This window comes from Zingiber officinale, chromosome 4A, assembly GCF_018446385.1.
Source record: "Zingiber officinale cultivar Zhangliang chromosome 4A, Zo_v1.1, whole genome shotgun sequence".
NCBI lineage: Eukaryota > Viridiplantae > Streptophyta > Magnoliopsida > Zingiberales > Zingiberaceae > Zingiber > Zingiber officinale.
This window is the reverse complement of record NC_055992.1, coordinates 71,842,733-71,857,236: the sequence shown is the minus strand read 5'-3', so window position 1 is coordinate 71,857,236 and position 14,504 is coordinate 71,842,733. Positions and strand designations below refer to the sequence as shown.

At 40.8% G+C, this 14,504-nt stretch overlaps 1 non-coding gene across 1 annotated transcript; it reads right to left on the bottom strand.

Moving 5' to 3' along the window:
- Positions 1-13,208: 13,208 nt before the first annotated feature.
- On the bottom strand, positions 13,209-13,314 carry LOC121973896. Its single transcript, XR_006109804.1, has one exon. It is a non-coding gene; the product is annotated as a small nucleolar RNA R71 (small nucleolar RNA).
- Positions 13,315-14,504: the final 1,190 nt, after the last annotated feature.

Genomic DNA, 14,504 nt, shown 5'->3' with positions numbered 1-14,504 from the left:
GGCTCGTTACTACAACGTTATTGCAAAATTAAGGGGTTCAGTGAAATATACATTTGTACAATTTGATTAGCGGATGTGACAGATTCACTACACCAACCAGCAAGCAAGCAACTCATGTTTCCTCAGTGTACCACCTGCGAGAAGAAGCACCCAGGAATATGTCGTATAGGCACAAATAGGTGCTACAACTGTGGAATGGAAGGGCATATGGCTCGGAACTGTCCTACTCAGATTCAGACACCCCCTCCATAGCATGTCCAAAACAGAGGTGTTCCCCCTCAATTACACCTGATGCAAGCTGCATTAGAAGGCCCTCAGATAAGTCAAGGGAGATTGGAAGCTCCGCCAGTGACGATGAATGCCAGAATTTTCTCCCTCACCAAGGAAGAAGTGGCGAATGCTTCTACTGCTGTCACAGGTCAGATATTTATTTTCAGTCAGCATGCTACTGTATTATTTGACACTGGGGCAACACACTCGTTTATCTCTACACCTTTCATAAAAAAGATAGGCATGCCATCCCAAGTCTTAGATTGCAAGTTTTTAACAACTTTACCTTCGGGAGAGGTGATGTCATCCACTCATATGCTGCGAGCCACACCCATCAGGATCGCAGACAGAGAACTCTACTGTGACCTGATAGTGCTTGATATGCAAGATTATGATATTATATTGGGCATGGACTTCCTGAGCAAGTACGGTGCTGCAATAGAATGCCGTAATAGAAAAGTAATTTTCTGGCCTGAAGCAGAACCGATTTTCGAATTTATCGGAGAGACTAAGAAAGAAGTCAAAAAGTTTTTATTAGCTTTAAACGCACGGAAGATGTTGGACAATGGATGCACTGGGTTTCTAGCTCATGTGGTTGATACAAGTCAGGCAAGGGAACTGAAGCCGGAAGATGTCAAAGTCGTATGCAATTACCCAGAGGTATTTCCTGATGAACTACCAGGGTTAGCACCTGACCGAGAAATTGAGTTTGAGATTGAATTGATTCCTAGTACGAAGTCGATCTCTAAAGCACCTTACCGTATGGCGCCGGCTGAATTGAAGGAACTTCAAGCACAACTACGGGAGTTACTCGACAAGGGACTTATCCGCCCTAGTCACTCTCCAAGGGGAGCTCCGGTACTGTTTGTAAAAAAGAAAGATGGGTCTATGCGAATGTGCATAGACTATCGAGCGCTAAATAAGGTTACAATCAAGAACAGATATCCTTTACCACGGATTGACGACCTGTTTGACCATTTGAAGGGTGCCACCATCTTCTCTAAGATAGATTTGCGATCTGGCTATCATCAAGTAAAGGTGAAACAAGATGATATACCGAAGACGACGTTCCGGACAAGATACAGGCATTATGAATTCGTAGTAATGCCCTTCGGAGTAACAAATGCTCCTGCTCTATTTATGGACCTGATGAACCGGGTGTTCTCAACATATCTCGACAAATTTGTGATAGTTTTTATCGATGACATTCTCATTTATTCGAGAACCCAGGAAGAGCATGCCGAACACCTGGAAATAGTATTACAAATTCTTCGGGAAAAGCAACTGTATGCAAAATTCTCCAAATATGAATTTTGGCTCAACCAAGCATCATTTTTGGGTCACGTTATCTCTAGGGATGGGGTAATGGTAGACCCAATCAAGATTGAAGCCGTCAGTAACTGGAATAGGCCAAGGAATGCCAGCGAAATCAGGAGTTTCCTTGGACTAGCAGGCTATTACCGGAAGTTCGTAGAGGGTTTCTCCAGAATCGCAGCCTCGATGACATCCCTCACTCGGAAAAATAAGAAGTACGAATGGACAAATGACTGCGAGAAGAGTTTCATAGAACTAAAAAGGAGACTGACCAATGCTCCAATTCTTACTCTTCCGGAAGGCAACGAAGGATTTGATATGTACAGCGACGCTTCTAAATCAGTGCTCGGAGCTGTACTCATACAGAATGGTAAAGTCATTGCCTATGCCTCTAGGCAACTCAAGGAACACGAGAAAAATTATCCCACACACGATTTAGAGCTAGCAGCCGTGGTCTTTGCTCTTAAGATATAGAGGCATTATCAATATGGAGCACAGTGTAAGATTTATACAGATCACCAGAGTCTGAAATACTTCTTCACACAGAAGGACCTGAACATGAGACAACGAAGATGGCTTGAGCTAGTCAAGGACTATGACTGCGAGATCTTTTACCATCTGGGAAAAGCGAACAAAGTGGCTGATGCACTCAGCCGGATGTCGTAGGCCACCGTACCACCCGAAACTATTTTAAGTTCGAGGACGAACTTTTATGAGGTATGGGGGACTGTAACACCCATAGGGTACTAAGCAAGATTTTAGATATTTTTATCATGAATAAAAATAGGCCTTATGTGTAAATTTGCAAAAATAATAAAAATAGAACCAAAAAGAGATGACCAAGGTTTGAACCTTGGATCTCTTATTAGATACATGTATGTGTTAACCAATAGACCAAGAGAAGATATTGTTAGAGAGAGAAGTGACAATATAGTTAAGAGTAAGAAAAGAGCTTCTTTCATTTAGAAGGAGAAGTTAGAGTTGTCTTCTTCCTCTCAAAAGAAAAGAGGATTCTTGCTTCCTCTTTTCATTAAAGGAGAAGTAAAGCAAAAGAGAAGGAAAAACCCATTTTTCCTTCCTCTTCTCATTTAGAATAAAAGGAGAAAATGAAGGAAAATCTTCATTTTGCTCCCTTCCTCCTCTCCACCGTGACCAAGAGTTCCTTCCCCTCACCATTGTCAAGCCAAGCAAGAAGCTCCTCTCTAGGAAGGCTCCATAAGCAAGGTCTCTTCCCTAAGAAAATCAAGAGAGGATGTGAGTATCCCCTCACTACAGTACAAGTAGTTTTCGGTTTTCTTCGTACGTAAATGTTATTGAAACCTTAGAGATTTCCTTTGCAAGTTTCGGCCAAGTTAGATTGGTGGTCATTTAGGTTAACAAGTTTACAAGCTATGATTCATGTTGAAAAAAAAAAGTCTAGAACCTCACTTTTAAAGTTTCGGCCAAGATCAAAAAATAAATAAGGTTTGGATCCAAGTTTTTTTTTTTGGTAACAAGCTTGCCTATGTTTCTTCATGATATAGGATCTTTTATATGTTGTTGGCTAAGCTTAATACTCCATATGATATTAAAAAGTTTAAGAACCCTAACCTAATGTTTCGGCCAAGATGAGTTATAGGGTTTACGGCAAGGCTTTAAAAAGGAAACTTATTGTTTATGCTCCTAAACTTGTTAAACTTTCTTATATGTGGATAGCTTAGGTTTTCCATGCTCCATGTATAAAGTTTGGAGAAAGTTATCTTCAAGTTTTGGCCAAGGATAAGAATGCAATTTAGGGCAAAGTTTTGTTAATGATAACATGTTGTTTATGCTCCTTCATGATGTATGAACCCTTGTGTATTGGTAGCCAAGATTTTTATGCTTCATGTTGTATGAAAAATATGGAAACCCTAGTCACATGTTTCGGCCAAGAATAGGAATGAAGTTTAGAGTAAGATTTTTTTTTATGATAACATGCTTGGTTATGCTCCTTCATGATGTATGAACCCTTGTGTATTGGTAGCTTAGATTTTTATGATTTATATTGTATAAAAAAATATGAAAAGGCTAGTTGCAAGTTTCGGCCAAGAGAATATAGGAGGCCTAGGGCTAAAATTTAGAGCCTAAACATGCTTGTTTATATTCATTCATGAAGTATGATACCTTGTATGTAGCTAGGTTAAGCCATTATGTCACATGTTGCACTAAAAGAATGGAAACCCTGTTAGGACCAAAAGTAGCTAGAGGGGCGGGTGAATAGCTCGTCGCGTTCGCTCGGTGCTCGGCGTTACTTGTTCCTTCAAAGATGTGCAGCGGAAAATACAGAAACAAACACACAACGCTAACACGGTTGGTTTTACTTGGTATCCACCTCACAAGAGGTGACTAATCCAAGGATCCACACCAACACACACACCCTCCACTAAATAAAACTCTCCTTTGTGGTAACTACCAAGGGCGGAGAAGCCCTACAATACTCAATACAAGAAGAGAGGGAAAGGATACAAGAAATACAAGCTTACAAGCTTACAATGAGTACAAAACCCTAACCCTAGCTTCTCTTCTTGGCTTTGATCCGCCTCTTGACTTGGAGAGCTTCCAAGATCCTTCAAGAACTGGCGATCTGAGCTTTGTGAGGGCTGTGGAGGAGTTGGCGAGAGCTCTGGAGTGAATCGGAGAAACAAAAAAATGCCGCAGCCATCGAACGCCTGCAGCTATAAACGACGCCAACGGTCGGATCCCGATCGATTCGAATGTTCCCAATCGATCGGGGAGTCTTTGGATCGATCCACGGATCGATCCAGAGCGCCTCTGTGCTCTGGAAACGCGCCTGGATTGATCCACGGATCGATCCAGTGCTTATCGCGCGAAGCAGCCGCGTCCCAATCGATCCACTGATCGATTGGGACCTCTGGATCGATCCACGGATCGATCCAGAGGCTCTCTGTTCGCTAGGACAGGTCTGGATCGATCCACTGATCGATCCAGCACTTGATTTTTGTCCAAAACCAAGTCCCAAACCTCCCAAACCAACATCCGGTCAACCTTGACCTGTTGGTATGTCATGCCTAGCATCTAGTCACTCCCTTGACCTGCTAGGACTCCCTTACCAAGTGTCCGGTCAATCCCTTTGACCCACTTGGACTTTTCTCTGTGCCAAGTATCCGGTCAATCCCTTTGACCTACTTGGACTTTTCTTTCATGCCAAGTATCCAGTCAATCCTTTGACCTACTTGGACTTCCCAGCACCAGATGTCCGATCATCCTTGATCCATCTGGATTTTCCCTTGCCTGGCTTCACTCACCAGGGCTTTCACCTAGCTTCACTCACTAGGGTTTTCCATCTGCCTAGCTTCACTCACTAGGACTTTCACCTGGCTTCACTCACCAGGATTTCCATCTGCCTAGCTTCACTCACTAGGACTTCCTTCTGCCTGGCTTCACTCACCAGGACTTTTCTTCCGCCTGGCTTCACTCACCAGGACTTTTCTTCTGCCTGGCTTCACTCACCAGGACTTTCATTTTGCCTAACATCCCAGTTAGGACTTCCCAGTCAAGTATCCAGTCAACCTTGACCTACTTGACTCTTCTTCAATCAATATCTTATTGTCAAACATCTAAACCCAAACCAAGACTCAGCTTGGTTACCCAGGTCAACCTTGACCTGAGGGATATTGCACCAACAATCTCCCCATTTTGATGTTTGACAATACCACAATAACACTTACAATCCCATATGTAAGTTAGGCTAATCCCATAGCCTCCTTCTTCATGCCACTAGGTAATGAAAGCATAAATTAAGCTCTTCATTCTCCCCCTAAGAGGGCAAACTCCCTCTAGGTAATGAAAGCCTAACTTACTCCCTTTCATGAGTCCTTTCATTCTCCCCCTATGACCTTCCCATAGGTAATGAAGGACTAAGCTTAACCATACATTCTCCCCCTATTGGCACACATCAACCCATCGTTGGACACACATCAACCTATGCTCCAATTCTGGGCACACTTCAACAAATCCATTTGTTGAAGACTCTCCCCCTGAAGAGTTGCTCATCGTTGTTCACAACATCACTCGTTGTGATCAACACGATAATGAAGGTCCCATACCCTTCATTTATCCTTAACTTCTCCCTCAATGTAGACAACTACCTAACCTTGAGCATTATCTACCACTTGAGTGTCCACTTGAAATAATGAGGATATCCACTCCCCATTTCTCCCCATTTCAAGTTTAAATGCTCAACCTTGAGCAAGTTCACAACAGAAGGTTAACCACCTTCCAAGGTTCATGAAAAATAATTTTCATGTCTTTAAAGAGTCCCTCCCCCTAAAGACATGGTGGTAACTTCTGTCATTGCACCAACAATGACTTGGAATCCCTAAAACATTAGGAAACCCAAATTTTGAAGTTTTGAGGTTCAAATATTCAAAATTTGAAAAAAACCTCAACCTAAACTTCTATTTAGTCTTCGTTAACCAATCCATCCTTGTTTTCAACATGAAAACACCCTTTGTATGTATACAAATGTATATAAGGGGTTTAGAATGGTTACCTAGACTCAAAGAAGTTCAAAGATGCTGAAATCAAGCCTTCCCAGCCAAAATCAGCAACTTGGATCGATTGGAGTTGGGTTCCAATCGATTGAACCTTTCTGAATCGATCCACTGATCGATTCAGACTCCCTGGATCGATCGGCTGATCGATCCAGCGAGCTTCTGCTCGCGGGAATTGCCGTTTGAATCGATCCATGGATCGATTCAAGAACTCCAATCGATCCATGGATCGATCGGAGCTTTGCTGAAATTCCATTTCAGTCAACTTCAGAAACCCCTAGAAAATTCTACAAAAATCCAAAAATTATGAAATTTCGTGTAGACATTATTTAGGGCATACTTAATCATGGAAAAATAGTTTTCTATGAAAATACATCATATTTTCAAAGATTGACACAAACTTGAAAACTTGCAAAAATTTTAGTGTTTTATTCAAGTTTGTGTCTAACTATTCAATGGTGATTACTATCAAAAGATAGCCTTCACCAAGGTTTTCCAAAATCATTTTGAAAACATTTTCAAAACCAATATCCCATCATGTTCCTTGGGCATAATGCACATGACTTGTACATTAGCTTTCCCAATGATGGGAAAACACATAACTATGTGTTTTGATGAACCTAAAACTCAAAAAAATGCACTAAATCAACATCTTGAGTTTTGTTCATCATCCTAACATCTCACTTGTATTTAATATGGAAAAAACACATACAAGTCACCTTATAGTCTTTGTGAGATGTAGATTTTGGTTTTTGCCCTATTCTAGGGATCATGCATATCTATCTAGGCATTTTAGAGATATTAGACATCCACCCAGGATGTCACTTGTCAATAAGTGTCGTTAAATGCCATTCGTCCTTAATTACAAGGAATTACTTAATGCATGATTATGTTATGGCATACATCAAAAGAAAATAATTTTCAAAAGAAAATATCCTATTACTACATGATGTATGAATGTCATGACATGGTATTTTTGGATTTTTCATAATAAAACATGAATGCAAAAATAGACATGATGTCATGGCATATGATGGGCAAACAATCATGGCAAGGTTTAGCATAAATAAAATATACCTAGATTAACTATCTAAGTATCCTTAAAGTCTTAGCTAAACTTACAACTTAAACCTAGATTGCCCTAAAGTGCTTCAAGAGAGTGCCAAAACCTAAATTGGCATTTCTAATTTCCTTGATTTAATGTATGCCAATTGAAAGTAAACATGTCCTCAAATGTTGGCATATTCCATTTTTCCTCAAGAGTAGCACTTTTAAATTAAGGCTTAGTTTGCCTTTAATTTCCTAAGAACATACCAAAATCCCAACTTGGTAGTTCTTGTGTTTTCTCAAATTTGTGCCATTTAAGATTAAAATCAATTCTTCCACCATTAGGCACATTTTACTCTTTCAAGGAGTAATCAATAGGTCCATTTCATTTTCAAAGGTTAACTAACACCTTGAAAATGCTCCTTGAGTGTCAATTTCCTCAAAGTTGGGTTAACTACCCTTCTAATCGGAGTTGACACTCTCTAACCCATCTATGGGGTAGAGAAGATGCTCCTAGGAACCCAACACCTATTGGTGCTCCTTGGATACTCTAGGTACTCACTAGGGATAACTTCCCTAGATACCTTCCTAGTGACCTTGTTGGGCTTTTTAGAAGCCTTGGTCACATTTTCTAGGTCAACTCTAGGGATAACCTCCCTTGTGACCTTGTTTGTGACTTTCTTAGACTTCTTAGAAGTCTTAGTCACATTTATTGCAAAAATACTCTTAGGGATGACTTCCCTAGTATTTTTGGCTTGACCACTAGACCTAGGGTTTGTTCCATAACTATATGGAACTCTATGGTAAGAGGGCACATCCTTCTTAGCCTTTGGTTTGTATCCCAAACCTCTATGGCCATTAGATGACCTTTGTGCTCCTAGACCTAGGTTATGCTCATTTTGCCCTAATAGGATATTTTCCATCCTTTTTAGGGTCTTTTCCATTTTATCAAGTCTTGACCTCAAGACTTGATTTTCTCTCACTAAGTCCTTAGTTTTGACCCATGAGCATTTTTGTTTCTAGGCTTGTATCTAAAATCCTTAGAGTTTTTGCCTAGGTTTTTACCTACATTCCTAGCCTTAGGGATAGTAGTTTTGGCATGTAGGGCCACATGCTTTTCCTTAAAGCCCTCATGCTTCCTATTCTTATGGTAAATCGCATTAAAATGATAAAAATTTGACCTAGCATGCTTTTTACCATTTTGCAAGGGAATAGGCTCAACGAAAGTTACCTTCCTTTTTACCTTGGAGGCTCCCCCTTGACTAGTGCCTCCTTGAGCCTTGACCATCTTCTTCCCCTTGGGGCATTGACTTCGGTAATGCCCTTTTTGTTGACACAAGAAACACACAATGTGCTCCTTGCTCTTCTTTGTCCCGGGGGTGGTCTCCTTGGGCTTCTCCTTGCCCTTTTGTGTCACTTGGCCCTTCTTCTTGGCCAAGTTGGGACACTTGCTCTTATAGTGCCCATGTTCCCTACACTCAAAACATATTATATGATTTTTATTATTAATTGAAATATTTATACCTTCTTGTATAGGGATGGCACTTGCTCCTCCATTTGATATTTCTTGAATTTCAGAGGTGGCACCATCTTCTTCTTCTTCACTTGACCCGAATGTAGAAGCTTCTCCTTCTTCTTGATCCGGTGTCACCAAGGATTGCTCCCCCTCAATCCTAGAGGTGGAGGCTTCATCATCTTGAATATGAAACAAGGAGTATGCTCCCTCCTTGTTCCCTTCGTTGCATTCCCTTGAGGATGAAGCATCTTGGATTTCCTCTTCTTCGGAGGTTGAGCATCTATCAACCTCGGAATCCTCCTTTTGGTCTTGCTCCAAAGAGTCACCCTCTTTGGATTCTTCATGATCTTGTACAGTGGAGGGGATCTCTTCATGAAGCTTGGCCAATTTGCTCCAAAGCTCCTTGGCATCTTCGAATTCTCCAACTCGAGCCAAGATGTGGCTAGGCAATAAGTTGACCAGAAGCTTGGTCACTTTGTCATTTGCCTCGCCCCTTTGAATTTGCTCTGAGCTCCATCTGCTTTTCTTTAGAAGCTTGCCCTTGGAGTTCGTTGGAGCTTTGAAGCCTTCCATTAGAGCAAACCATTGCTCTATCTCCATCATAAGAAAGTTTTCGATTCTTGATCTCCAAGAATCGAAGCTTGCCGATGTGTATGGTGGAGCCACCCTTGTGTCAAATCCAAGTCCATCTTGGAATTGCATCTTGAAGTTGAGCTTGATAGAATCTTGAACTTGAAGAATTTGCTCCAACTTCTTCACCCTCTAGCTTTTCTTGATATGTTTGCCCCTTCCGGCGGTGATTCCGGTGAAGAGCAACCTCGCTCTGATACCACTTGTTAGGACCAAAAGTAGCAAGAGGGGGGGGGGGGGGGTGAATAGCTCGTCGCATTCGCTCGGTGCTCGGCGTTGCTTGTTCCTTCAAAGATGTGCAGCGGAAAATACAGAAACAAACACACAACGCTAACACGGTTGGTTTTACTTGGTATCCACCTCACAAGAGGTGACTAATCCAAGGATCCACACCAACACACACACCCTCCACTAAATAAAACTCTCCTTTGTGGTAACTACCAAGGGCGGAGAAGCCCTACAATACTCAATACAAGAAGAGAGGGAAAGGATACAAGAAATACAAGCTTACAAGCTTACAATGAGTACAAAACCCTAACCCTAGCTTCTCTTCTTGGCTTTGATCCGCCTCTTGACTTGGAGAGCTTCCAAGATCCTTCAAGAACTGGCGATCTGAGCTTTGTGAGCGCTGTGGAGGAGTTGGCGAGAGCTCTGGAGTGAATCGGAGAAGAGATACCGCAGTCATCGAACGCCTGCAGCTATAAACGACGCCAACGGTCGGATCCCGATCGATTCGAATGTTCCCAATCGATCGGGGAGGCTTTGGATCGATCCACGGATCGATCCGGCCAAACGCCTGGATTGATCCACGGATCGATCCGGCGCTTATCGCGCGAAGCGTCCCAATCGATCCATCGATCGATTGGGACCTCTGATCGATCCACGGATCGATCCGAGCTCAGTAGCAATCCGGATCGATCCACGGATCGATCGGAGCCGGATCGATCCATCGATCGATCCAAAGACTTGATTTTTGTCCAAAACCAAGTCCCAAACCTCCCAAACCAACATCCGGTCAACCTTGACCTGTTGGTATGTCATGCCTAGCATCTAGTCACTCCCTTGACCTGCTAGGACTCCCTTACCAAGTGTCCGGTCAATCCTTTGACCCACTTGGACTTTTCTCTGTGCCAAGTATCCGGTCAATCCCTTTGACCTACTTGGACTTTTCTTTCATGCCAAGTATCCAGTCAATCCTTTGACCTACTTGGACTTCCCAACACCAGATGTCCGATCATCCTTGATCCATCTGGATTTTCCCTTGCCTGGCTTCACTCACCAGGACTTTCACCTAGCTTCACTCACTAGGGTTTTCCATCTGCCTAGCTTCACTCACTAGGACTTTCACCTGGCTTCACTCACCAGGATTTCCATCTGCCTAGCTTCACTCACTAGGACTTCCTTCTGCCTGGCTTCACTCACCAGGACTTTTCTTCTGCCTGGCTTCACTCACCAGGACTTTTCTTCTGCCTGGCTTCACTCACCAGGACTTTCATTTTGCCTAACATCCCAGTTAGGACTTCCCAGTCAAGTATCCAGTCAACCTTGACCTACTTGACTCTTCTTCAATCAATATCTTATTGTCAAACATCTAAACCCAAACCAAGACTCAGCTTGGTTACCCAGGTCAACCTTGACCTGAGGGATATTGCACCAACAAACCCTACTTGTAGGTTTCGGCCAAGGTAGAGTGTAAGCTTAGAGTTAAGTTTTTTTTTCTTCTAACCTAATTATGCTTGGTTATGGCTCTACATGTTGTATGATCCTTTGTATAAGATTAGATAAGTTTCCATGCTACATATTGTACAAATGAATGCTTAGAACTCAGCTTAAGGTTCGGCCAAGCAAGTATATGGGCTTAGAGCAAGGTCTTGAAATTTAACCATGCTTGTTTATGCTTCTTTATGATGTATGACTAATTATCTAGAGTTGGTTTAAGTTTCATGCTTTGTATGGTGGCCACGGTTTAGAATCCATGCTAGTAAGGTTTCTGCCAAGATTGGAAGAATAGGATTGGGGAAAAGTTTTGAACCCAACTATGCATGCTTATGTTTCCTCATAATGTATGATTTCATGATATGATATGCTATGCTTCATGATATGATATATGTTATGCTCCATGAGATGATAAGCTATGCTCATGATATGATATGCTATGCTCATGATATGATATGCTATGTTCATGATAGGATATGTTATGCCTTATATTATGAGATAAGCTATACTCCATGATATGATATGCTATGCTCAGGATATGATATGCTATGCTCATGATATGATATGCTATGCTCATGGTATGCTATGCTATGCTTCATGATATGATATGCCATGCTTGATGTTATGAAGATAACATGTTGTGCTTTATGTTATGATACAAATATGTTAGGTAAGAAGGCTTATGTAAGAAGAAAAGCCTAAGAGTTGCTTCCCTTAAGTTGGGATCAAGAGCACTCTTCATGGTATGGCAAAGAGATGCTTCCCTTAAGATGGGATCAAGAGCTCTCTTCATGATATGACAAGAAATTATGACATGTATGATAAGCTATGATATGCATGATGACATGATATGTATGACATGCTATTTTATTTTTTTTATGGCTTGTACCAAGGGTGGGCTCCATAAGCGCCCCGAGGTCGATGGTCTATGAAACGGGCCTCGTAAAAAGGGATGGGCTCCTTAGTACGCCCCTAGGTCGACGGACTATGAACGGACCTAGATCCCTAGTAGGTTCGGGGCTAGCTACCCTGTCATAGGGATTGCGCGCATTTTTGTATGTATGTGGTACAAGCCGGACCCTCATGATGATATTATGTTCAAGTATGTATATGATATGTTTTAAAAGAGACATGATGCATATGTGCATTCCATGATACATGTTTTAAAAAGAAAATATACATCTTGCATATACATGCACATATTTTATGAATTATTGTTTATGCACTATTATGAACAGGTATGAGTTATGATACATGCTTACAGGATATGATATGTCTCATGATATGTGCTTACATGATATGATATGTTTCATGATATGCGCACACATGCTATGCTATGCTATGCTATGTTATACTTCTTATATGAGATAATATGTTTACGTTATGTTCCCTCATGCTATGTTATGATATGTTATGTTTTTTATATGATAAGATATGTTCTATGTTATGATTCCCCATGCTATGTTATGCTATGCTATGTTTCACATGCTATGTTGTGTTATGTGCTTTATGTTTTATGTGTAGGAAAGGAGCTCATTAAGCCTTTGGGCTTATAGTTTTAAGTTCCTTGTACTGCAGATAAAGGCAAGGAATAGATGAATTAAGGGGAGCAGCAGGAAGGGCAATGATGATGTGTGTGGAAGTAGCATGGTGGATAGATCAAATTAAGTTTAAATCTATAATTGGTTAAATTATGCATGTGAATTAAGTTTGGACCCTATGCTTATGATGATAGTTTGAGCTAGTATGTTATGCTCTTATGATATTTTGCTCATGTTAGAATAATTATGATATAGTAAAATGTTAATAAGTTATGATTCACATGCCATGCTTAAGACAATCAAATGCATATGATAAAATTTTTAAGTATGTCTTCCGCTGCCATGAGTTCTTATGCATTAGTATGTTAGGTGAATGTAAGGAACCCCGTCGCTCTAGGGCAGTCAGAGTGTTCATGGAAGGGCGGGCGTTACATCTGCATCTTGGAACATTTTTAGAGATTTGTGATTTGGTGAAATGTGAAGGAGTATCAGCAGATGCAGTTCGATTGATGGCATTTCCTTTCAGTATCAAGGATAAAGCAAGGATTTGGCTATATTCTCTCTGTCCTCAAAGCATCACAAGTTGGGAACAATTGGAGAAGCAATTTCTGAATCATTTTTTCCCTCCAAGTAGAACAGTGTATATGAGGAATTGCATAACAAATTTTGCTCAGGCATATGGAGAATCATTATTTGAAGCATGGGATAGATTCAAGAGTCTTCAAAGACAGTGCCCTCATCATGGTTTTGAAAAATGGTTGATTTTGCACATATTCTATGGGGGAATTTCTTTCTCAGACAAGAGTTTATTGGATTCATCAGCTGGAGGTTCTTTTATGGACAAAAGTGTAGATGAAGCATATTCATTAATTGATCAAGTGACATTGAACCTCCATGAATGGTCGAAAAAAAGTTGGATGGAATTTCCCTCAAATATTCACGAAGTGCAAGCCATAAATGTAAGAGAGCCTGTCAAACAAAATGAAATTCAGCCACCTAAAAATGTTGAAATTCACAAGTCACAGAGTGAGGAGTTCAAACATTTGGAGGCAAAGCTTGATAGTATTGTTTCAAAATGGTTTAAAGAAGATCCCCCTCCTACACAGTCAAGATATAATGAAAAGTGTGATGATGTTGGGTTGAGAAGTGGCAAAAATCATGAAAAACTTCTGAAGAATGACATGTTTAGAATTGAGGAGAAGAATAATAGAAGATCATAAGAACTCAGTTCCATTTCTCTAGGAAGTTCCCAAAGGCCACAAGTACCTTTCCCTCAATGATTAATCACACCAACACTAGATAAGCAAGTTGGACCTCCTCCAAAAGCTCAAAGGGAATTTGGGAAAAAGGAAGTTCAATCTTTCCTAGGACCTTCACTAAGGGTTCCTTTTCCACAAAGGTTAGTGGGGGTCAATGAAAATAAAGACTTTGGCAAATCCTGTGACACTAATATGGTTGAGTGCAGATTTTGAATGTATATGAAGATGAGGATTTTTCAGATGAGGATTTTATTGATAATGTAGTGGTAAATAAGTTTTCAGATCCACCTAAAAATTTTATAGGGTGTTATAGTGATATTGAATTTTTAGATGATGAATGTGATGTGGTAGATCAACTTAAAACTGCAAGTGAAGTTATTGATCCTCTTGTTATTGATTCTCCTATTGAGGACATAGATGTTAGTTTATCTTTTGATGTATGTGTTGATGATGATGATATGGAAGATTGTGTAGGGAGCTGTGTTGTGGAAGCAACATCTCAAGGATCACCAACTTTGTCAACACAACCCTTAGAGGTTTTAAGAATTGATCATGTTGTGGAACAATGTGTAGGGACTTATGCATAGCTAGCAGAGTCTCAAGAATTACCATCATTGATATCATCAACACCTGAGCTAGAGCCAGAACCATCATTTGATTCAGAGGAAGTCGCATCTAC